The following is a 23,243-nucleotide window of genomic DNA, read 5'->3' as shown; positions in this document are numbered from 1 at the left end:
GGGCTATGTTTGCTTAAGATTAAAAATAGTTTCATCTTCCCTTTCCCAGGAGCCTTCCTTTCCGGAGGAAAAAACCGCCAACCAGACCATCACCGAGTTCAGAGGTCCCAGAGCTAAATGAAAGATCTGGGCAGGCTGAACCCAGTGTTTCCCAGTATTAGACTTCCCACTAACGATTCCCGGTCACGATTCAGAAGATGCACAATCAGGGCCGGCCCCGCGGCTTAGCGGTTAAGTGCACGCGCTCCGCTGCTGGCGACCCGGGTTCGGATCCCACGTCTCCAGCCATACTGAGGCCGTGTCCCACATACAGCAACTAGAAGGATGTGCAGCTGTGACATACAACTATCTACTGGGGCTTTGGGGGGAAAATAAATAAATAAATAAAATCTTAAAAAAAAAAAAAAGAAGATGCACAATCAGCCTCACAATGATGCCATCAGCTGTCTGGGCCTTACCTTTGGACTTAACACAATAAAAATAATTCACAGGAAGGTAAAACAAATTCCAATAACATAGTGGGCACAAGCGAAAGCACATTTCCTTCACAGTTCCTCAGGTGAGCAGGCTGGGTTTCTTTAGTAGCTCTCCACAAATGACACATTTAAATGTATCCACACACATAAAGCAGTACATCTCTTTTTATTTCCTTCTTAAAGCTCAAATGGAATCACATACTTCATAATCATCACTTTTTTAAATTTCCTAAAACTGGGAGAGCTCAGCCCCAGTGGACAGATCCACCTCTTCACTTGCCCCTTCTGCTTGTGGCACATTTAAATGTCTAAGTAACCCAACATGTTTTGCTCTCAAGGGTTCTCTCATTCTCATCCTTGCATTCTTTTGGCAGGGAATTTGAGGATAAAATCCTAGATGTGGAATTGCTGGGTCAAAGGTTATATACATTAGAATTGACAGACACTGGCAAAATGCCCTTGAATTTAAATTCCCACCTAGGGCTGGCCCAGTGGCTTAGCGGTTGAGTGCACACGCTCCACTGCTGGCGGGCCAGGTTCAGATCCCAGGCGCGCACCGACTTGCCACTTCTCCGGCCATGTTGGGGCTGCGTCCCACGTGCAGCAGCTGGAGGGATGTGCAACTGTGACATGCGGCTGTCTGCTGGGGCTTTGGGGAAGAAAGGGAGGAGGAGTGGCGGTGGATGTTGGCTCAGGGCCGGTCTTCCTCAGCAGGGGGAGGAGGATTGGCATGGATGTTGGCTCAGGGCTGATCTTCCTCACAAAAAAATAAAAAATAAAAAAAATAAATTCCCACCTAAAGATATGAGTGACTTTTCCCTTACTTTCACTGAAATTGAGTTACTGCCAAACTCCCTCATTAATAACATGAGATGGATGAGGACGGAAGGTGGGACAGGTTGAAACAGCATTAGTAGCAGTTTGCCCTTCTCACATTGCTTGATTAATGAGCATGGTGGGCAGTAGTTGCCATAAATTCAAGCTGAGAGTAATGGTACTTCATAGTTAGCCAGCATGAGAATATGGGAGGGTGACCATCTACACGACTAATGAATCAAAACATGGTGCTATGTTTTTCTAGTCAAACTTGACTGCCTTGGAGAAAAACTGCTATGGAGAATTTATGGGCTAATTATTCCAAATAATAAGGTATCTGTGGTGCTCTTTGCTGCTATTGCTGCTTCTCTGGACCAGGGCACCTCCTGGGCCAACCCAGAACAACTCCGGGCTCAGGGCAGTGGGAATACAGATACAAGTACTGAGCTCAAGAAGGACAGGAGAGGGAAGCTAGAGTATTTTAGGGCTCCCAAGCCTAATCTTCATACCGTAGTTTCACTGTTCTGAAAAACATTAACCTTTTCTAAATCATATTTCCAAATCTAAGTTTGCTGCCTGTTGCCCTTCGAATGAGGGGCAGCATCTATGAGGAGCTGAAGCCCAGCTTCCTGGAGGTCGCATCCTCCAGATTCTTGGGACACTGGGGAAAGAACCACCTGTCCCAGACCAGTGCAGCCATTTGGGAAGGCAATCAGGTACCTAAGCACAGAAGAAGTACTCACCAGCTCACTTCTCATCTTTCTCTTAGATCAGCCTAACTTGTGCAAATGAAAAATTAACCCAACAAAAAGTGGTGCCCACAATAGTGACTGACATTCCAAAGTCCTAAGATGACTCTCCCAACTCTATACCATGCTGATTCCTGGTTCAACGGCTGCCTGGAAAAACCACCTGACCTAGGCAATTCTACCTAGACGAGGAGCAACAGGAACTGGGAGCCACACTCCATCATGAAGACCATGATACGAAACTCCAAAGAAGAACACCAGAACTAGAGAGAAGGAGCAGGAAGGCCTTCAGCAGATGTGGTTACGTTATCTTCTACAGATACATACTAAACTACTGATGGATGACAGGATGTCTTGATATTTGCTTCAAAATAATGTGGGGTGGGTGGGGCAGGGGTTGGTAGTGTGAATGGGGCAAGACTGGCCACTGGTTGACAGTTGCTGGGGCTGGTGATAAGTACATGGGATTCACTGTACTATTCTGTCTTTAAGTATACTTGAAATTCTCTATAATAAAAAGTTCAAAAATAGAATATAACAAGAGGAATATAAATAAAATTCCCAGTAATTAAAACATCAAATATATCCAGCAATTCACTCTTAGGTATATACCCAAAAGATACAGACAAGAACATTCGTATCAGTATTATTTATGATGGTCAAAAACTGGAAACAACCTAAATTCCACCAACAGGAAAAGTAGTAAATTGTGGTATACTCACATGTGAAATACTATACAGCAATAAAAGAGAACTGCTATACAGAATCACACAGATATCAGAGACCAAATGTTCAATAAGAAAAGACAGACACATGCGAGTACATAAATACTCTATCATTCCACTTACATGAAGGTCAAGAGCAGCAAAACTAAGCAAGGACAGAGGTGAGAAAGTGGTTACCTTTGGGGAGATGCTGATTGGGAAAGGCACAATGGAACCTTCCAGAAAACTTCTATAACTGGATCTGAAGGGTGTACACGTACGTAAAAATGTGTTGAGGGGCCGGCCCGGTGGCACAGTGGTTAAGTTCATGCACTCTGCTTTGGTGGCCCAGGGTCCGCAAGTTCAGATCCTGGGTACAGACCTACGCACTGCTCATCAAGCCATGCTGTGGCAAGCATCCCACATATAAAGTAGAGGAAGATGGGCATGGATGTTAGCCCAGGGCCAGTCTTCCTCAGCAAAAAGAGGAGGACTGGCAACAGATGTTAGATCAGGGCTAATCTTCCTCACCAAAAAAAAAAAAAAAAAGGTATTAAGCTGTTCATTCATGATTTATGCATTTTGCTACATGTAAATTATGCTTCAATTTTTTTTTAAATAGTGACATCAAAAAAAAAATCAAACACTAATAGTTACCAGGAGATTCAGTGAAACATCTTGCTCTATAAAAGAGCACATATTCAAAGCCTGAAGAGTGAGAAAAGTGAGCTCTGGCCTGGGATAATTTTTGTTGCGCCTCCTACCTGCCAACATCTGAGGTAAAAGCAGGGACTCCCTCTAAGGACCTTCACCACTAGCTGATCACAAACACCAAAGAACAGCAGAGCAGCCAACACCAGAAAACATGGCTTTAACTCCTGCTTCAACACCTTAGCAACTAGCTATGGTTGTGGTCTTGACCTTACCAAATTCTGAGTAATTCATTTTCACATGTAGTGGTATAGATCTCTCATACAGAAGTTACAGCTCTCCCCTCACCACCAGGCCTGCTGCTGGCTGCCTGATACCCACTCCCAAGGGAAGCTCCTGAGCAGGGCCCAGGAGCCTCTCCAGCCCTTCCTCCAGCACAGCCCATGCCTCCCTGACTCTGGAATTCCTTACAGTCTCCTCCCTCAAGGATAAGCCTCAGAAAACTTGAAACAAAAAAACTCAAAACAAGAAAACAAAACCTGGTCTACCTCCTTAGGCCTAAACAACCTTGGCAGACATACAGGATGCAAAAACCCGAATTTACTTGGCCTCAAAATTATTTAAGTACAAAATAAATGAAATTTTAAATGTGTGAAATAATAGCAAAACAAACAGAAACACCACAGGCACATGTTCAAGTGTCCCAGCACCAGAGAAAGGCCAGATAAATCCCAGTACATCACATGACACCTCCTCTCAGGGGCAATTTCCACCTAAAGGGCAATGGGCTCGGTATATACAAAGGTACAGGCCAGCCATGAGCACAGCCCCTTACCTCCAGATCCTCACAGCAACAGTTGATCAGGTAGTGGCTCTGTCTCTGAGGTGAGCATAGAGTCGCCCTCACACCAGACACAGGCTTGAGCTGCCCATCAAATTCCAAGTAAGCTGGATGGGGCCTGCACATAAGAAAGCCAGGACCAACTGACAAGTTCCTGGACCTGGAGCTGAGCCTACTCTCATACTGAAGCAACACTCCCTGGCCCTCCACTTGCCCACATCTTCAGCCACCTGCTAGCACGGCAGCAGCAATGGCAGCTGACACCTCTCTATCATGTAAGGCAAGTTTCTGTACCCAGAGCTTGAGACTAGCAGGTGAGGCCACAACCACAGCCCACAGAGCCTTCTACTATTCACCCAGCCCACCGGGCCTGATGGCGTAGATATGGCGAAAGACTAGATTCTGGCTACTCTCTAAGCCATACTCATATCTCCATTTCCTTCCACTGGCACTGTGCCCTACCTGAAGAAGCAGGGCAATCCTCTAAAATAGCTTTCAGGGCCAGCCCCGTGGCTTAGCAGTTAAGTGCGCGCGCTCCGCTACTGGTGGCCCGGGTTTGGATCCCAGGCACGCACCAACGTACTGCTTCTCCGGCCATGCTGAGGCTGTGTCCCACATACAGCAACTAGCAGGATGTGCAACTATGACGTACAACTATCTACTGGGGCTTTGGGGGAAAAAAAAAAAAAGGAAGAGGATTGGCAATAGATGTTAGCTCAGAGCTGGTCTTCCTCAGCAAAAAGAGGAGCATTAGCATGGATGTTAGCTCAGGGCTAATCTTCCTCACACAAAATAAAAAAATAAAATAGCTTTCAAACACAAAGAAAATGTATAAAACAGAATACTCATAGTACAGAGTTTGAGGCAACCATTTAAGTCATCAGGACCAATACCTTCATTTTACAGATGGATAAACTGAGGCTTCCACAGTCCCCCAGATGGTGAGCAATCAAGCAGGATGAGACTCCCTCTCCTAAGCCTCAAACAACCTTTTTCCCTTCAGAACACTCTATAAACAGAGGGAGAAAGAAAGAGAGGAAAGCTGAAGAAAAGGGACAAGAGTGGGGACAGATAATGAAAGGCAGGGGAGCTGAGAGTTAGGAAAGAAGGGCATCATGAAGGAAGAAGGGAAGGTCTGAGAGGGGGACAGTGTTGTGAACGCATCCCGGTGAATTACGCCAGAGGAGATGTCCAGGCTTTTCCTCTTGCAACACCTTATCACACTCATGCTGGAAAGACTGGTTTGACAAGGACTGCAGAGCCAGAGAGGCTGAGCTGGGCCTGGCCTCTTCTCAGCCCCACCGTCCTCCCACAGAAGTGGTGCTCTGGGTACCTGCTATGAGCAAAATGTGGAACAAACAGAAAGTAGCACTCCAGAGGAAAGACCCAAACCACCCCAGCCTTGCCAAAGGGACCAAACCTGAGGCTGATCAAGCGTTTGGATCCAGCTGCTGATTCACATGAAATCCAGAGAAAAGCATGTCGAACTGCACACTGAGACACAATCTACTAAATCTGAACTGTGGGAGACTCCACAGGTCCAAGGACCCAGGTTCTTCAGCAAATAACCATAAGGAAAAGGAAAAGAGAGACAAACTGTAGATTAAAGAGACTTAAAAGATATACGTTTTAAAAATGGACAAAATTAAACTATAGTGCCTAAGGATACACATTTGGGAGATAAAATCATAAAGAGGAAATAGATACAAAAAGACAGGCTGGGGGGCCGGCCCAGTGGTGTCGTGGTTAAGTTTGCACCCTCTGCTTCTGGCGGCCCGGGGTTCATGGGTTCGGATCCTGGGTGTGGACAAACACACCACTTATGAAGTCATGCTGTGGCAGGCAGCCCACATAAAGTAGAAGAAGATGGGCACGGATGTTAGCCCAGGGCCAATCTTCCTCCTCAAAAAAGAGGAAGATTGGCAACAGGTGTTAGTTCAGGGCTAATCTTCCTCACACACACACACAAAAAAGACAGGCTGGGGGTCACCTTTGGAAGGAAAGAGAGGGGGCTGTGGCAGGGATGAGGCCCATGGAGAGGCCTTTGGTGGGGCCAGCAAAGCTCTGTTTCTTGATCTTATAATTCATTAAGCTATACTTTTTTTGGGGGGGGGGGTCTTGTTTTCTCTATTTTTGTTTTATTTTATACTAGTAAAGTTGTTAAAAAGTTTAAAAATATATTTTAAAAAATAAGATGATCAGGCTGGCCCAGTGGTGCATGCTCCACTTTGGCGGCCCAGGGTTTGCAGGTTCAGATCCCAGTCGTGGTTCAGATCCCAGACGTGGACCTACACCACTTGTCAACCATGCTGTGGTGGCATCCCACATACAAAATAGAAGAGGATGGGCACAGATGTTAGTTCAGGACCAATCTTCCTCAGCAAATAAATAAATAAATAAATAAATAAATAATAAATAAATAAATAAATAAATAAATAAATAAATAAAGATGAAGTAAACACAAAATCAGCCCTGGAAGAGCTTAGAGACTTTGCAAAGCAGCACATGCAGAAAGAGAACCCTGCCAGGAAGGGTGAACAGAGAGGGTGGCCCCACAGGCAACTGGGTGAGTACCTCTAATTCTGGGGTTCGGTATTAGGAACCCCCAGTGGCTGCTCACCCAGGTCCCATGCTTTGTAACAGTTCTGTTGGTTATTAAGCTGTTATTGTAGCCACCTGCATGGTGGTCCCTTTATCCATCTCTCAACTGGTTCCCAGGGACAGAGTAAAGGTGTGTTGTTTTTTTTAACAGGGTACCCAAAAATCCCAACATGTCCCCTCCAGTCATTACTCCCCTCCACCGCAGCTTTTCCTGACTCCCACAGCCTGAAGGGCTTTAACTTGCTCTCCCGGTAAAGGACACCAGCACTGCCTTTTGGGCTCCACCATTCCTCAACTCTGGGCTAGTCCAACCTTACTGCCTCAGTTTCTGTTCAGAAGCTGGCTCTATCTACGCTGCCATAACTCCATCATCTCAGGGCTGGCCAAAGCCTCTGTATCCATCTCCCAATCCTACTGCCAGCCAAGTTGGTCCCATGGTGGTCTCTAGTCCCCAACACTCGCTGTGCCCAGACAGTAACCCTTTGCCTCCTACCTCCTCCAGCCAATTTGGAGATTAACAGAGCAAACCCAGCAAAGTTCCTTCACTCACTGTGAGTTATCTCCTCCCTCTCTCCCCTTTCCAAAGTTCACCTTCTCTAACCTCCCTCCCACCTCTTCCTGCAGCTTCCTCAGTTATCCCCCAAAACTCTCCACACACCCTTATCCAAATCATCACCAAAACAAAAGGCTCCCGAGGTTCACTTTGACCAGTCGCTGAAACCACATCTCACAGGCCCCACCAGGATCACCTAAGGCATGGCAGCAGGGCCAGGAAATGGCTCAATACGTCACAGACACATCTGTGTGTGCCCAAATGTCAGCTTGGCTTTGAAAATAATCTAGAACTGCCTGCCAGGCTCTCCAAGGTCCTCTCTCTGATCCCTCACATCACCCTCTGAGATGGGCCTAGCTCCTCACTCCCCTTTATCAAGAATCAGAGGCACACTGACTGCCCATGGTCACTTGCCAGGGGCAGGACCTCAGCCTCTCCAAACCACACTTTCTTCCAAAAAATACCAACTGAGGGAAATAATCTTCACTTCTCCTCTCTCTTTTGCCTGGTTGGGCCCATACCTGTCTCATCCACCACCAGATCCCTCTCTGGGGCCTAGTACAGTGCCTACAACATGACAGCAACTCAAAAACCACCTGCTGAATGAGTGAATGAATAACTGAAACCTAACACCGACAGGGCCTGCCACTGGGTGCCAGCTGACAGTCCCCTTCATAGTCCATACACTAGCCTGTCTTGTAAGTCTGCTTAATAGTCAGTATTTAATCTTAAACACTTCCTAAATCAAATTCCTTTTTTCTTTAACTTTTTCCAATTATAAACACAGATTAAGTGAGTAACACAGGTAAAGCACTTAGAAAAGGACCTCACACAGAATAAACACTTCAAATACATACATACAAAATATAAATAATCTTAATCCAGTCACCTATAATCTCTTATGGGTGTAACGTTTCTGTGCTTCAGACAACCTACATGAGCAGACTAGCTAACAAACATGAACATCACTATGTATACCACTGGGTGTCCTGCTTTCTCCATCCCACATCCAAATCTGAAATAAAATTGCCAAAGTCAATAATCCCCCCACAATGACAAGGAGTCTAGCGTGCCTGCAATAGAAATGGACTTGTTTCCACATTGGGGTTTATGTCCTATTGAGAATCAGCTCCTGAACACTGGCCTCCTCTGGACTGCCTGTTCTGCACCGCCCTGGGACGGTCCTTGGGCTCAGAGCAGCTCTGTGGGCTCTGCTTCCCCTCCAGCTTATCAAAGGACTTAGAGTGAATATCTAGAGCTTTATTTTCAGCTCTCCTCTGGTGGTATCATGTCATTTTCTTATATGAAAACAGCCAGTAGCTCTACCCTCACTGGACTCGAACACAAAGGTCAGAGACCAAATGCCTCCACTATCTGGAAATAACCTGGAGCCTTCTCCACTGGGAACCCAGAGGCAGCTCCCCCAAACACACAAACATAAAACACAGCCCCTTCATCACCTGGAGGCTTGTACCCAATTTTTGTCTTTAGGACAATTATTTTCTGCTCAGAAGTTGGGCACCAGTGCCTGTACCCTCCTCCTCCTCAAACTCTGGCACTCTGTGCCCAATTTGTCCCTCAAGGAGTCAAGGAAGCCCAAAACAGTTTAGATATCCAGGGAAGATGCTGACTTTACAGAGTAAAGTTCAGACATTCCATACTAAGTTCATCCTATTAACCAAAAAAAAAAAAAAAATCCTAAAATCCCTGTTCTAAAGTGTTCCAACCCTACAGCTCAGCTGAATTACATGTTCCAGGTACAGAATCTGCTGCTGCCCAACATTCAATCAGAAGCACACATTTGCTCCAGGTCTCTTAAAATGTATCTGTTGGCTGAAAAGTTTTATAAGTTACCCATCATATGTTCATACAGGAAAAAAATAAGTATACGTGTAACCCTTTGAAAACCAAGGGCTTTTCACATTAGCCATACATTGCTCTTATAACTCAAACAGAAATAAATGCTATACAAAAAAAGAAAACGGAGCACTTCCAGTCACTCAGCTCACATGGAACCTTGCCAGCCTATGGTCCTTCTACTTCACTGATAAGGTTCAAGAAAACAAACCTGGGCACATCAAAAACTTTCCAAAGAAACTCCTTAAAAGTCTCAACAATGTTGTCTAGTTAAAAGAGACCTTGGTCCTCAAACTGTTTTAGTCTTTTACTCATCTTGAGGGGGGAGAGGGCCTCCAAGGACCACCTGCCCCAGTAAGACACTATAGCACTCAAAGCTCCATAGGCGAGCAAGCAGTCAAGCCAGAGCTGCTTTCTGGGAGGTACCAATGGGCTCATGTCCAGGTTTTGTTTTTTTTTAATAAGATATTTAGTACATATAAAATAATCTATTACCTACATAATTTAAAAACATCCCTGAACCTACCACTCAACCCAAGAAATATGTCCAGCCTTTATTAAATCTCAGACTTGGTTTACATCAGAAAGAAAAAGGACAGGTATAACAATAACAGGTAGCAATTATGGAGAGGTGCAGGGCACATTACTAGTGAGAATTTATTTCCTCCTCAACAGCCTATGGGGAGAATATTCTGTCCCAGTTTTACTGAGGCAGAGAGTTCAAGGGCCTTACTTAAGGCCACATTAGGATGGGAGGGTCCCAGGGGACTCAGTATCTCTGGCAGGTTCCTTCCTCAGGCCCAAGTCCCTACTGCTGAGGGCACTCAGTGTTTTCATTGTCCAACCTCATCACACTTATGCCAAAAATCTTGCCTGTCTTCCCAAAAAGCAAGGGTCCTCAGCAGGACCTCACCTCTTGGGAAGTCATGACCCAAAATACAATGGTATGACCAGGCACTATCTGAAAGAAGAGTTCTACTTTAGAAAACTCAATACCATCTTATAACAAATGCTGGCGTTTTGCAGTGTGATCCCAGCATGGCAAGTACGTTTTATTCCTTTATTTGATAAAAACAAATGCCACTCGCAATCCTAAAACACAGAAAGAAACGTATCACTCTGCTCAGGCAGAAGGATAAAATAGGATAGATTTTTTTTCCTGTAATAAAAGAAAAAAAAGGTAGGAGGAAGGCAAACATCCAGGACAGTACCAGTGCCAGCTGCTCCTTTCAGAAGACGCTTCCACAGAAAACAAAGAAATCGTACATACTGAAGAATCATGAAAAGAATGGAATTTTTTTACTGAGAAGATCAAGAACAATTTCCAGCACCATTCCAAAATCAACCTATCTTGGGTTTTAGAGAAGCAAATTTTTCAACAGCCATCCATGCAATGATATGGATCTCATGTGGAAAAGCCCTTCACCAACTCCAGGAGGGCTTGATCAGGCCTTCTCCATGCCCCCAACAACCATCAGCTCACTCATTACTCTTCACAGAACCTGCTACAGCCGATCACACAATAGCTGATATACATCTGGCTCCCTGTCTAAAGCTGAAAAAGCAGCAGCCTGTGGCCTCTATCTGTCTACTCAACAAAACCCTAAGTACCTAACACATTTTTCTCCAGCAACACACTGGCTTGGGTTCAGGAAAAGAACCGACTGATGGGTAAGGCAGTTTGACATCAGGGGAGAGCATTCATATCCAGAACAAATCTGTTTTTTAAAAAGCTGAGTCCCTCTGGCTTCCCCTACCTGGAGAATTATTTTCTGGCATTTCACATCTTCAACGAGTTCTACAGTTGATTAGGCCAAAATAAGGCTTTTATCAAGCTTTACTGAGATATAAGTGAAGGCCAAAATAAATTTTAAAAACCAGAACTTGAAGTCCAATTTCATTCACAAATAGATTAATCTTATGCTTCCCAGTGGATTCAGAACATAAGAAAGGCCTGGAAGGAGTGTCCAGCCTCCTGTGACCAGGCACTCAGCCACCATTGGGAGTAGCAGGCCTGCCTCTCCAAATATGGCCTCAGATCTGCTGCAGTGAGTGAGCTCAGGCCTGCAAAGGGGTCCACGAAAATGTTTATCAATACATGACAAAATCAGAGGGCAGACTCAGGGGTAAATAAAGCACCATCCCTCAGAAGACTCCCGACCAGCAGGGCAGCATGTGAGGAAATGACTGCTTGCTGGGCTCCCGGCCCCTCAGCACCCCGTAACCACAGCAGACCGGACAGAGAGGCCACGTCAGGCCTGACACTGAAGCAGAGGGCTGTGCCTGTGCCACAATGAGCCCCATTCTCCCTAGAAGCTCATGGCAGGAGGAGAGAGGGGAGGCCAGGACATTCCTTTACTCCCTCACACGGAAGGAAAGGGCACAGGCAGCCCAGGACACTAGAGGCCTACATAAGAAGAAAGCATGAGCATTTTCCTTTCTAGCTGCACGAATCAAAAAGGGACTCCTCCTAAAAAAAAACAGAAGGGAGACCTGAGGTACCATCTGATTAAATCAGGTGGATTAGATGGCCTACACAGGAGTCCCCACCGGTCAGCAATGCCCAACCAGAAGGAAAAAAACTCAAGGCTTTGAGGGGACAGGGGACCCTACAGGCCCTGTCAACACAGGGCTGGCACTGCAAGCAGAAGAATCAACTTTTCCTGCTATTGATTTCTTCCCAGCACCAAAGAATCCAGTCACTTTTTGAGCTACTTTTAAAACTGGAAAAGCACATCTTCAGACTGGCAAACAGTGTTTTAAGTCTATACTGTTGACCCTTCTGATAAAATATTGTCATCTTTTCCAGGTAAGCAGAAGCAACAACTGGTAGCACAAATCCAGAAAGGAAGAGAGCAACGGAGAAATCCTACTGTTATCTATTTGTGACTTTAATGAATTCCATTTTTAGATCTTTAATAAAGAGCTTCTCTTCTAGTCTCCTCCTACCAAATTTTTCTACTAAGGCAATTCAATCTTCCCAACACTGCTCAAAAGTCTAAAATATAAGACAGTTATTCAGGCACACTTAACCTAACACATAGAGCAAAGTTCTCTATACTTCCTCATTTTCCACAAGACCCAGACCCAGAATCCACCCCTTCTCAAGGGCTATTCATCAGGCTGGTCTCCATTATTAAATAATCCAGTAAGCAAGTCTCCCTGAGGTCAGAGCAGATCTGATGGAAAAATAACCTACCAGCCCAAGCAGAAGTATACACAGGACGTTTACAGTGATGAGAGATGCACGTTTTACGGAAGCATTCCATAGTAAAATAAGAACCCAGAAAATGGCATCCCAGGTTCTGATTAATAGCCAAATAAAAAGGAAACGCTATTTGGAATTCCATTATTGACTATATCATTTTTCTTGGCAAAAACTGGCTAAAGAATCAACCCAGGCCTGGAGAATTGAGCTAATTAAGAGAGGCATTTATGACAACCAAGGCAGAACTGGTTCACTTCTGCCATACACAGCCCTGGGAATCTTCTTAAAAAATCCCACATCACAGGGCCCGGCCCTGTGGTGTAGCGGTTAAGTGCACGCGCTCCGCGGCTGGCGGCCCGGATGCGGATCCCCAGCGCGCACCGATACACCGTTTGTGGTGCATCGTCAGGCCATGCTGTGGCCGCGTCCCATATAAACTGGAGAAAGAGAGGCACAGATGTTAGCCCAGGGCCAGTCTTCCTCAGCAAAAAGAGGAAGATCGGCATGGATGTTAGCTCAGGGCTGATCTTCCTCATAAAAAAAATAATATATAAATTAAAAAATCCCATATCAACCCCGGAACACGTGGGAGAAAATACTCCCAGCATAGTAAGAGAAAACAGAGACTAACCATAACATTTGCAAAAACAAACATCTTCCAATTCCACTAGTCTGTTTCAATACATATATACCAACTATTAGAAAGAACTCTGAAAGAGGTGCTTCTTGTTTGTGGATTCCCATATTCCATATACAAAAACTCAACATCCACAGAAATGAAGAGCAAACACCAAAACAGGGGACCAAGCTGGGCACTGGCCACTGGCCACTGTTTCCCTGAATATGACACGTTCTTTTTTTTTGTGAGGAAGATCAGCCCTGAGCTAACATCCGTGTCCATCTTCCTCTACTTTATATAGGATGCCGCCACAGCATGGCTTTACGTGCAGCACGCCTGTCTGCGCCCAGGATCCAAACCAGCGAACCCCAGGCCGCCGAAGCAGAGCACGTGAATGTAAACGCTACACTAACAGGCCGGCCCCATGACACGTTCTTCCAAGTGCTTCACTCAACCCTGAGCTCCCCTCAAGTGGCCCTCTTCTCTACGCTTGGTATCCAAGGGACATGACTGCCTCAGGAAGAACAAATCTGTGGCTACACATACTCCCAATGGCAGAGAACACTGAGTCTGGGCCTCTATCTGACTATAAAAATTGCACACCGAAGCAAGTCACAGAAAAGGGACTAGAGAAAACACACAAAGTGTTTAAAAATAAAAATCAATACAAACCTGCCTTACTTGACATGATAGACATGCTCCTGCAAAACCACATGTCACATCTCACTTTTTTCAAAAGCTTTATACTTAATATTATGGAGATAAGAAAAAGATTCTTAAAAAACTTGATGCACAAAGATGTTAATTGCAACATTACCTATTATAACCAAAGTAAAAAACAACTGTCTAGGGCTGGCCCCGTGGCTTAGCAGTTAAGTGCGTGCGCTCCGCTACTGGCGGCCTGGGTTCGGATCCTGGGCACGCACCGACGCACTGCTTCTCTGGCCATGCTGAGGCCGCGTCCCACATACAGCAACTAGAAGGATGTGCAGCTATGACATACAACTATCTACTGGGGCTTTGGGGGAAAAATAAATAAATAAAATTATAATAAAAAAAAAAGAAATGTTATATTTATAGAACAATGCTCATGCTATAATGCTAGGAGGGGAAAAGCAGGACAAAAATTAAATCTATACTTTAACCTAAACTCAGTGAAAGTGCTACCCAAGGGCTATCTGTGGAGGACACTCAAGAATCTGGGAACAATAGCCGCTCCTAGCGAGGAGAACCGAGGACTGGGGGGGAGGGGTGGAACAAAGATTTCTTTCCCCTATATAATCCCTTTGAACTTTTTGAGTTTGTACCATGTGTTGGCATTTCCTAATAAAGAAAGAATAAAACTGGGGGGACAAGGGGTTTTTCCTTGCCTTTCTACTTTTATCCTCTACTTTTCTTATTTTAAATATATGTATCATTTGATACAGCTTTTCCCCCACTATAGTGTTTTAAAATTCCGTGGTTAATCATTTTGCCAAGTATGTGTTTATCCATCATCTTCCTTTTGCAGAAATCTCTCTTTTCAAGTACCTTACCTCACCTTCTAGTGCTAGGCTGCTTTAAAAGCCTTATCTTCCTGGAGAGCAGAGGCCCTGCAGGAAAAGAAGGAACCAAGATTCGTGAATGTCCACAACTGAAATAAAAATTACACCACAATGATCAACTCCAAAGGAAGTGGGGCATGCCACTCAGGCTCCTGCCCACACCACCAATTAGTCACTCTTCTTTGTCAAAGGATGACAAAGAAAATAAAATGTTTTCGGTAGAGTCAATCCAGGACCAAAAATTATAAACAGTATTAAAGATACGAAATTAATTCCAATGTCTAAAATTCAGAGGGTGCTATTTTAAAAAACAATTAGGTCAAGGTACAACTAAGAAGCAAAACCTCAATACTATTAAATGCACCCCATGACATGTAGGATAAAGACATTCAGTCACAAAACTGATTTTTTATATTCGGCTGATTGTTCCCACTAGAATCCTGCTTTTAAAATATAAATATAAAATGAGTCAACATACTCAAAGCTAAAGTTTCATTCAGATTTACTTCATTCCAACAGAGAACAGCGTCACCAACTCAGACACCCTCAGTTTATGATACTGTACCACTGCATCCCATTCATCTTTCTACCCTGGACCCAGAGCAAGGCTAAGAAAATGCTTAGCTATGAAACCTAACAAATAGGAAAATAGAAAACCCTATTCATTAAGGCTAAATTAAGCCCTCTGGCTGGTGTAATTTTGTAAACTACTCTAAAACCCTATTTATAGAAATTGCTATTTGAGCAGTATTACTGACTAATGATCAGAGTGAAGAAGGATGGTCAAAAGGCAAAACAGGTTATGCAACTCACAGGAAGACCGCTTTAAATTAATACCCAAAGGCATGGACACACAAAGACCTACCTGGAAATGACCATATTAATCATTTGTATATTCAAAACAGCCATCACCTTACTCCAGGCCTGAAGTGTTAACATGGGAAAAGCAGAGGAAGATGAGGACTTAAGAAGCAACAGCACAGTAACACTGGCAAAGACACAGCAACACTTGAACGTGGAGGAGGGAGAAAACTCACTCCAGAAAAAGAGGGAGAAATCCTTGACCAACACACAGGACACACTGAAGAACACGCTACCTGAATTTATTTCCACTTTGAGTTCCCTTGAGGTTCAACGCTCTCTCTAGTCCCCATCTGAGTCTCCTTTGATGTTCAGAACAGCATTTCTTACTTCTTTGATACTCTGAAAGCCTCCAGCCTCCAAGCAGTCACACTCTGCAGTGGCTCAAATCTAAACAGCACACCCAGGGCCGGCCCCATGGCCGGTTAACTTAACTTAGCGGTTAAGTGCGTGCGCTCTGCTGCTGGCGGCCGGGGTTCGGATCCCAGGCGCGTACCGATGCACCGCTTCTCCGGTCATGCTGAGGCCGTGTCCCACATACAGCAACTAGAAGGATGTGCAGCTATGACATACAACTATCTACTGCGGCTTTGGGGGAATAAAATAAATAAAATTATTAAAAAAATAAAAAATAAAAATAAACAGCACACCCAGGAACCTGGCTATTGAATCAAACTTCTCATCGCTGACTTCCTAAACGGGCTAGAAAAAAATCCACAAGGCCTCACTCTTATAATCTTGTGTATCCACAAAATGGGTACATTACCACTTGCCATTCCATTAGGCTAAGGGTATGCCTCTTATCAAGAAGGCTATGAACAAAATTAAACGCAACTCAAAAAGGCAAGCACAGTTAAAGGGGTTCCGACTTGACACCATCATGGGCCACAAGTCTGCAAGCTAATGGCAATTCTTTCAGTGAATCCAGCCTAAAGCCACATCACCCCTGCCGTGATTCTGAGTCTCCCAAACTGTAGACAATTTAAAACACACTGCTCCCCTATCCCACCAAGTGAGTCAACAAATCATGCTTTTTCCTTCCTAAGTTCACCCCTTCCTCACCATTTCTCTCTGCCACTCTGGTCTATCTCCTTCAACTGCACCCCTGTGAAAGACTCAAAACTGTCTCCTGACTTCTCACCTCTTCCTGCCAGGGACACAGGCACTATCACACTCAGAGCTTCCAGGGGCTCCTCACCGGCCCAGCTCAGCCTTCAGGTCAACCTTTTGCCCGACTTTTCCCCAGGGGACACTTCCTTTGGCTCCAGCCTGTCCACTCCTTGGTCTTCAGACAAAGCCTGGTCTTTTCCTCCTCCACCCTTTTCTGTTCACCCAATGACAGCCCTTCATCCTGTCTGCCTGCCACAAAGACTCAAGCCTTTCCCCCTTTCTGCAGTCTAGGAGTCTCTCTATTCCAAGTCTCAAGTCTTCACCAGTGCTTGGCTGATGCTGCCTTGCATCCTCATCTTTTCACTGTCACCTCCTGCCCCTTCCACTCAATGGTAGACCCTTGATGGTACCAGCACCATTCAGGTCCCTAACGTCTGCTGAACTGACTCATCTTGAACCTTCTTTCTCTCTCCATTCCCCTGCTGACCACTGTCTTTGTTCATGTCCACTGTCTCCCCACTGGACCACAGCAGTAACCAACCTGCCTCCAGTCCAGTCCAGCCTCCACACTCACACTGGGGGCTCACTTCTTAAAACCACGAACTGATCCTACCACAGCTGTGCTCCAAGACAGTCAAGCCTCCCTGTTCCTACACAAAACTCCTCCATGTGGCATTCTAGTTCCAACCCAACCTTGTAGAACACACAGAAAAGCTGCCCAGTCTTCTCCTCCCACCTCTTGTCTCTGCTCACCTCTTTTCCTTCCACAGAGTCGTGACCTTCCTGCCACCACTCCTTCACCAAGCAAACCACTAACTCTTCTTGAAGGTCCAGCTCAAATGCAGTCCTCCCCTAAAGTCTGCTATCCCTAGCCTACGACCCAAGTTCCTTGACTTACTTCAGCATGGTGGCCAGAGAAACCAGCACAGGCCCCAGGAAGGCTCTAACAAGCCCTGGTTTCTGAGAATGGTCCTTCACACTATGTTCTTGGAGTTCTGTGTAGGGTCCCTGATCACCTCTCCCATATCATCCTGACATTCTGCCTACCACCAGATACCTGGACTTGGTCTTTGCCAGAGAAGTACCCAACCAAGGCTACCATTATCAGTCTGACGCAACACAAACACAGATGGGTACAGCTAAATGTTCAACCTGGGTTCAAATCCTGACTCTGTCATAAGATGACAGTTGTGTGACCTTGGGAAGATTCCTTCATCTGTGACTCAGTTTCCTCAGCCAGTATAAAGGATTCTCATAAACATTAGCAATGGTGTACATAGAGCAGAAACACAGACGGCCCTCGACTGTGGCTGATGTAGGTCCATCGCATCACTGACCTAGACAGCAGGAAAAGCTGGAACAACTGTGAGGTAAAGGATTGAATATGCTCTCATCTGCCTCAACAAGAATGAATGCACATCTACGCTCAGAGGTTAATACACCAACCCTGCCCAAGAGGAAATGCAATGCCCCAAATTCAAGTGATAAGGTTTTTAACAATCAAATGCTATGTTTCTCTTTTCCTAAACAACAATCCCAGTCTAAATGGCCTCAGGGTCTCCCCCAAACCCCACCATTCTCAATGTTTAAGAGACATCAGCAAACTCGCAGAAGGGTGGTTAAAATCTTTGGTCATGCTTAGTCTTCTGACTCATACATTCCTGAATGCAGGCTCCCCCCACTTCACAGCCTGGCATTCCCTCTTCTCAACCTTTTCAGCCTCTCTTCTCAGCTGGCTCCTCCTCCCTCCTCATCTCTCCTCTACTGACTGACCTCACAGCCAGAGGTCCTGACTCCCTCACCTCCCTGCCACTACGTATGTGGCCACCAGCAAGATCTTTCTAAACACAGGTCTGGACCATGCCACTCTGCTCATTAAAAGCCTTCCCAAGCTGCTGCACCCTGAGTATGAAGTTTGCACTCCTGAGCACAAGAAGAAAAACCCAGGGCTCTCAGCTGTCAAGCTGGAAGATTCACAGGTGCTATTTTAGGTGCTCCTGTACATGTGGTTCCCTGTGTCCGGACCTTACTGTCCCCCAGCTAATCCTGCTGGCCCTGCAAGCCTCAGCTCAGGAATTCCCTCTCAACTTAGGCTCCCAAAGCACCATGTGAGCACACTTAGTGGGCAGACACTACCAATCATAGGTTCCCTAAACTCCACTGTCCCCTAAACTGAGCTCTTTAACGGCAGAACCAGCCTCTTTTACATTGGTCCCCTGGAACTACCACAGAATTTGGCAAGTAGTGAAGCCAAATATTTGTTAAATGAATGAATGTATTTTGCCAAATCAATTTTTCTGAACAAAGAAGATTTGTCCTCTGCTTCTTTCAACAGAGGCACACATCAACACAAGCTTTCATGTTCCAACCAGGTGTTTGTTGCCCATATAGTACTGCTTACTCCTATTCTCACACAGTAGCCTACAGGCTTTGAACAGGCTCACACTATGTATCCAACTCCCTCCTCAAATCTAATTTCTCCAAGAAATGGCTCCTCAGCCTCCTTTAAGCATGTAGGCCATGAGCTCTCATTCCTTGGCACCAAGGCAAAGTTCAACTCAACTTCTCCATATTCAAACTATAGATTTTTATGTCTCCAAGGCTGAACTTTTTTTAAAACAAAGACATTTCAAAATTATCACGTCTCTAAACACTAAGCATAAAACAACCTGATAAAGTTACAATATCCTATTTACACCAGACTCCAAAGCACCTGGTAGCACATCCAACTCTATCTGGACTTATGTCCTATAAACACCACCCTCCCTTTACAGAGACTGGGTTCCATGCCAGGAATCACTTCTACTCACTTATTTAGGGAAACAGCAGGCTGGGCTCTTAGAACGCTAGGCTATAAATGGGCTGTCCCAGGCTCTGACTCCCACCAAGGTAAAACTTCATGGTCACTATTAAAACTAATTCTGAAGTCAGTTTACAAACCTAAGAGCTTCTCAAGTCATAGAGACTAAAATATGTATTTTAAATTAGCAGTTGAGTTTGTATGAAATTATTTCGAAATTTATGGCACAAGGATTCTAACCCAAGAGAGTATTTTCTCTGGAAATATTTTCCAAATATACCCGCAGGTGAATCTGGCTTTCCAAACACCAATCGAAAAGGTGAAAAGGTAGCAGGCTTCCAAAGCAGCTCAAGTACGTATGTGCAGGGGTGACCCCAAGGCTCTGAACAGCTCAGGACCCAGTGGCTGCGGCGCCCTTCCCTGCCTCCTGAGGGGGCTCAACGCCCTATCTTCCGGCTTCGGCCCAAATGGGCCGCGAGACCCTCTCTGGAAGCCCGGGAAACAGCCTGCAGGCCGCACACGCTCGCGGCAGACGCGCGGGCCGGGCTGAGGCCTGGCCCATGGCCGCGGCGCGCAACCCGGGCCCGGCCGCCGAACGCCGCAAGCCTTCGCCTGAGGGGCCGAAAGCAGGGGGGCGGCACTGCCCGGGGCGCGCCGCCGCCTCACCCGCAAGGACGTCCGCGACCGTGTGCCCGCCCCGGGCAAAACAGCGAGCAGCAGCAGGTGTTCCTCGGAAGGCTTGGCCGGCGACGGGGATGAGGGCCTAGGCTGACAGACTCGGCGGCGGGGGTCGGGCGGCGCACTCACCGAGCGCCGACCGGCGGGCCGCGGCAGGTGCTCACTCGTCCCGGCCGCAAGAGGCCGAGGCCGCCGCCGCCGCCCGGGAACTCGGAGCAAAGCCGCCTCCGCCTCGGGCGCCGCCGAGCCCGAGGAGCTCGAGGGCCGCACCGCAGCCTCCGCGCGAGCACGTACCGGGCGGCGAGAGGGCGCCGAGCGCGGGGGCGGGGCGCGCGGCGGGAGCCTAGCAACCGCCTGACACGCGAGTGCCGCAGCCAATCCCGCGGGCAGCTCCGCGCGGCACCGACCGGCAGTCCGCGCGGCGCCCCCTTCTGCCTGCGTCTGCTGCCCCGCAGCGCGCCGCACCCGTGCACAGGCCCCGCCCCCGTCCGCGCAGCTCTGCTCATTGGCCCACCACGCCCCCGCCCGAAAAGACACGCCCCATCTGGAAGCCCCGCCCCACAGCCAGCCAGGTCCTTCCCCCCGGACACGCCCCGGCCCGCCCCGGTCTGCTGGAGCGCTCTGGCCTGGGAGTGGGGGAGGGGCTCCCCGCCCCAGGCTTTTGGGCTTCTAAGACGCGTCCAACCAACCGTGGGTGGTCAGGCTTGAGAACTGGGCCGGCCACAACCGGCCACCCATCGATTGCGTTTGGCCCTCCTGATTTCCCTCGAACGCAAATCAAGAGTTATTTCTAAGCCATGAAAATAATCAGGAAGCCTCCTCTAAATTGCGAAGGATGACGGCCCTGTAGCACGGCCCTTAACGCAGAAGGGAAAACGGAGGCGAGGGCCAGAAGGGTGGGAAGCCGTCTCCTCTCCGAGGGCCTAGCTCCCAGCAGACAGGGGCCTCCAGGAAGCGCCTCAAGCCTGACCCTCGTCCCCTCCCCCTGCCCTGAACGCCCGGAATCCGATGCCTCCTTGGGCGCCAGAAATAGCTCTGACCCGCTGGCGCCGGTCACTCACTCCTTGTGGCCCGCATTCTTTCAGGGGGTGGGGGGAGTAAGGGCGGGGGTTACTGCTGAGGTGCGTCTCCCATCAAGAGAAGAGTCCTAAAAGTGCTCTCTCTCTCTCCAGGGCTTACCTATGGCCCCCTACCCCAAAGGCCCTGGACCTGAGAGTTACTGGACCTGAACAATTACTGGATGGGTCTGGGGATGGGACCCGTGGTGGTCTCTGCTCCCTTTCGTTCCCTAAACACTGCGCAGGATGTGTCCATTCCCTCCTGGGCCTGTGGCCAGGCTGAAATTCCAGGCCCACACTCTTGTCAGCAAGCACATTCTGAACACGGAACTGGCTGCTGCCTGCCAGGATCCTTCCCGGATCCAGACAGCTCTGGGTCTCCCCTGGTTTCTCTCCCTCTTAGGAGCGTCTAGGAGAAGCAAATTTCAGAGCAGAAAGGAATGCCCCATTTCCCAAACACACATACCTGTTTGTGATCTTGATACTTAAATGCATAGGCTCCAAACCTCATTCACACAGACTAGAAAAGGAACTAAAAACCAGGAAAGAGACCCTGAATCATCCCTTACATGTTAAAATTAAAAAATTAATGGCCTCTCAAATTCAACTCTAAAAGTCTGCTGCTTTGAAAGGGCTAAGAATGCAGAAAGTTATTTGGGTTTCTAAACAAAATATATTCTCTCATTGACTCCAGCTTACAGAGCATTCCCCCACCCCAAACACACATCAGGCACTGCTTTGGAGCCCTAGGTTCTGCTCAGTATTTTAGTGTCTGACTGTATAGTTATATATATATTTTTTGAAAACAAAAGACAGCATTGGGTACAGGCCTCATGAGGCACCTCCCTCCTACCATTTGTACAGAAGCTGCTGGTTGCTCTTTAGTCTTCACTGACCACCCAGGGATGCCAGAGTAACTCTTCTTCTTCCTTTTTGGCTCTGGTCTTGCTACATGAGACACCAGGCCTCATTCTGGCCTCCGGGGTCCCAGTGCCCCGTGCCCAAGCACCCCAGAGCTTTGGCCAAGGGAAGAGCTGTACCTCAACTAGCTGGTGCCAAAAGGTGGGATAGGCCCTTCCTCGTCCTGGGAGGAGGGAGCAACAACCAGAGTTTGCCTGCAGCCAAATCCTTTCCAGTCCTTGCCTCTCCAGGTTTGGGGTTTAGTTGGAGGTGCTATGGCCCCAGGCTGACCCTGGTGCTCTCTCCCTCCCCCAGCCCTCCAGCCTTGGCAGATCACACCTGTTTTCTTCCCCTCAGGCCAGAATAGCTCTGAGCTCTAGGCCTCATTGCTGGCTTTTTTTTTTTTTTTTTTTTGGTGAGTAAGATCAGCCCTGAGCTAACATCCGTGCTAATCCTCCTCTTTTTGCTGAGGAAGACTGGCTCTGAGCTAACATCCATTGCCAATCCTCCTCCTTTTTTTTCCCCAAAGCCCCAGTAGATAGTTGTACGTCATAGTTGCACATCCTTCTAGTTGCTGTATGTGGGACACGGCCTCAGCATGGCCGGAGAAGCGGTGCGTCGGTGTGTGCCTGGGATCCGAACGAGGGCAGCCAGTACCAGAGCACGCACACTTAACCACCAAGCCACAGGGCCGGCCCGGCTTTCTTTGGTTTTGTCTGGAGTTGGGGTTTCCCCAACCCCTGTTCCTTCAGGCCCTAGAAGGCAGGAGGCCTGGCTGGCCAGAGTGGGACCAGCCTCTTGGGGCCTAACCAGCCCCCAGTGGAGCCCAGCCAGCCTCCATGGAGCCCATAGCAAAGTAAAGAAGGAGGCAGACAGCTGTCTTCATGGGCCCCTGGGTTGAGTGGGGTCTGTAAGTCAAGGCTTTCTTACTCTCTCTAGTCCTGAGGGTCGAAGCCTTTTCTCTTCCAGGGAACTGCACAGCCCACCCAAGGGCTCAGCACAAAGTCCCCAGTGACTCACCCTTGGGAGCTATTCTGGAACCCCAACAGGGCCTGGGCCACCCTAGGTCAGGCTTGGTGCTCACAGCCAGTTGGAGGTCACAGCCAAAAGTGAGGCCCAGGGCACGGCCAAGAGCAGCTGCCCAAAGGGCCAAGTGGTATAGGCCTGGGGAGGACTGATCAAGAGGCTGAGAATGGGACTCTTCAGTCCTGTCAGTC

At 47.4% G+C, this 23,243-nt stretch overlaps 1 protein-coding gene across 7 annotated transcripts in view; it reads right to left on the bottom strand.

Moving 5' to 3' along the window:
* Positions 1-20,485, bottom strand: part of DAG1 (dystroglycan 1) — a 59,780-nt gene extending 39,295 nt beyond the window's left edge. For 2 of the 7 annotated variants that reach the window (XM_087430996.1, XM_004419705.3), the window contains exon 1: positions 20,198-20,356. The gene's annotated coding sequence lies outside the window, so the exon portion shown is untranslated. The other 5 variants (XM_087430997.1, XM_087430999.1, XM_014792064.2 and 2 more) reach the window with 5 other exon arrangements.
* Between the last annotated feature and the right edge of the window lie 2,758 nt (positions 20,486-23,243).

This window comes from Ceratotherium simum, chromosome 5, assembly GCF_057802395.1.
Source record: "Ceratotherium simum simum isolate JZ-2026a chromosome 5, ASM5780239v1, whole genome shotgun sequence".
NCBI classification, from domain to species: domain Eukaryota; kingdom Metazoa; phylum Chordata; class Mammalia; order Perissodactyla; family Rhinocerotidae; genus Ceratotherium; species Ceratotherium simum.
Note: the sequence above shows the minus strand (reverse complement) of the source record. Positions and strands in the feature narration are given on the sequence as shown.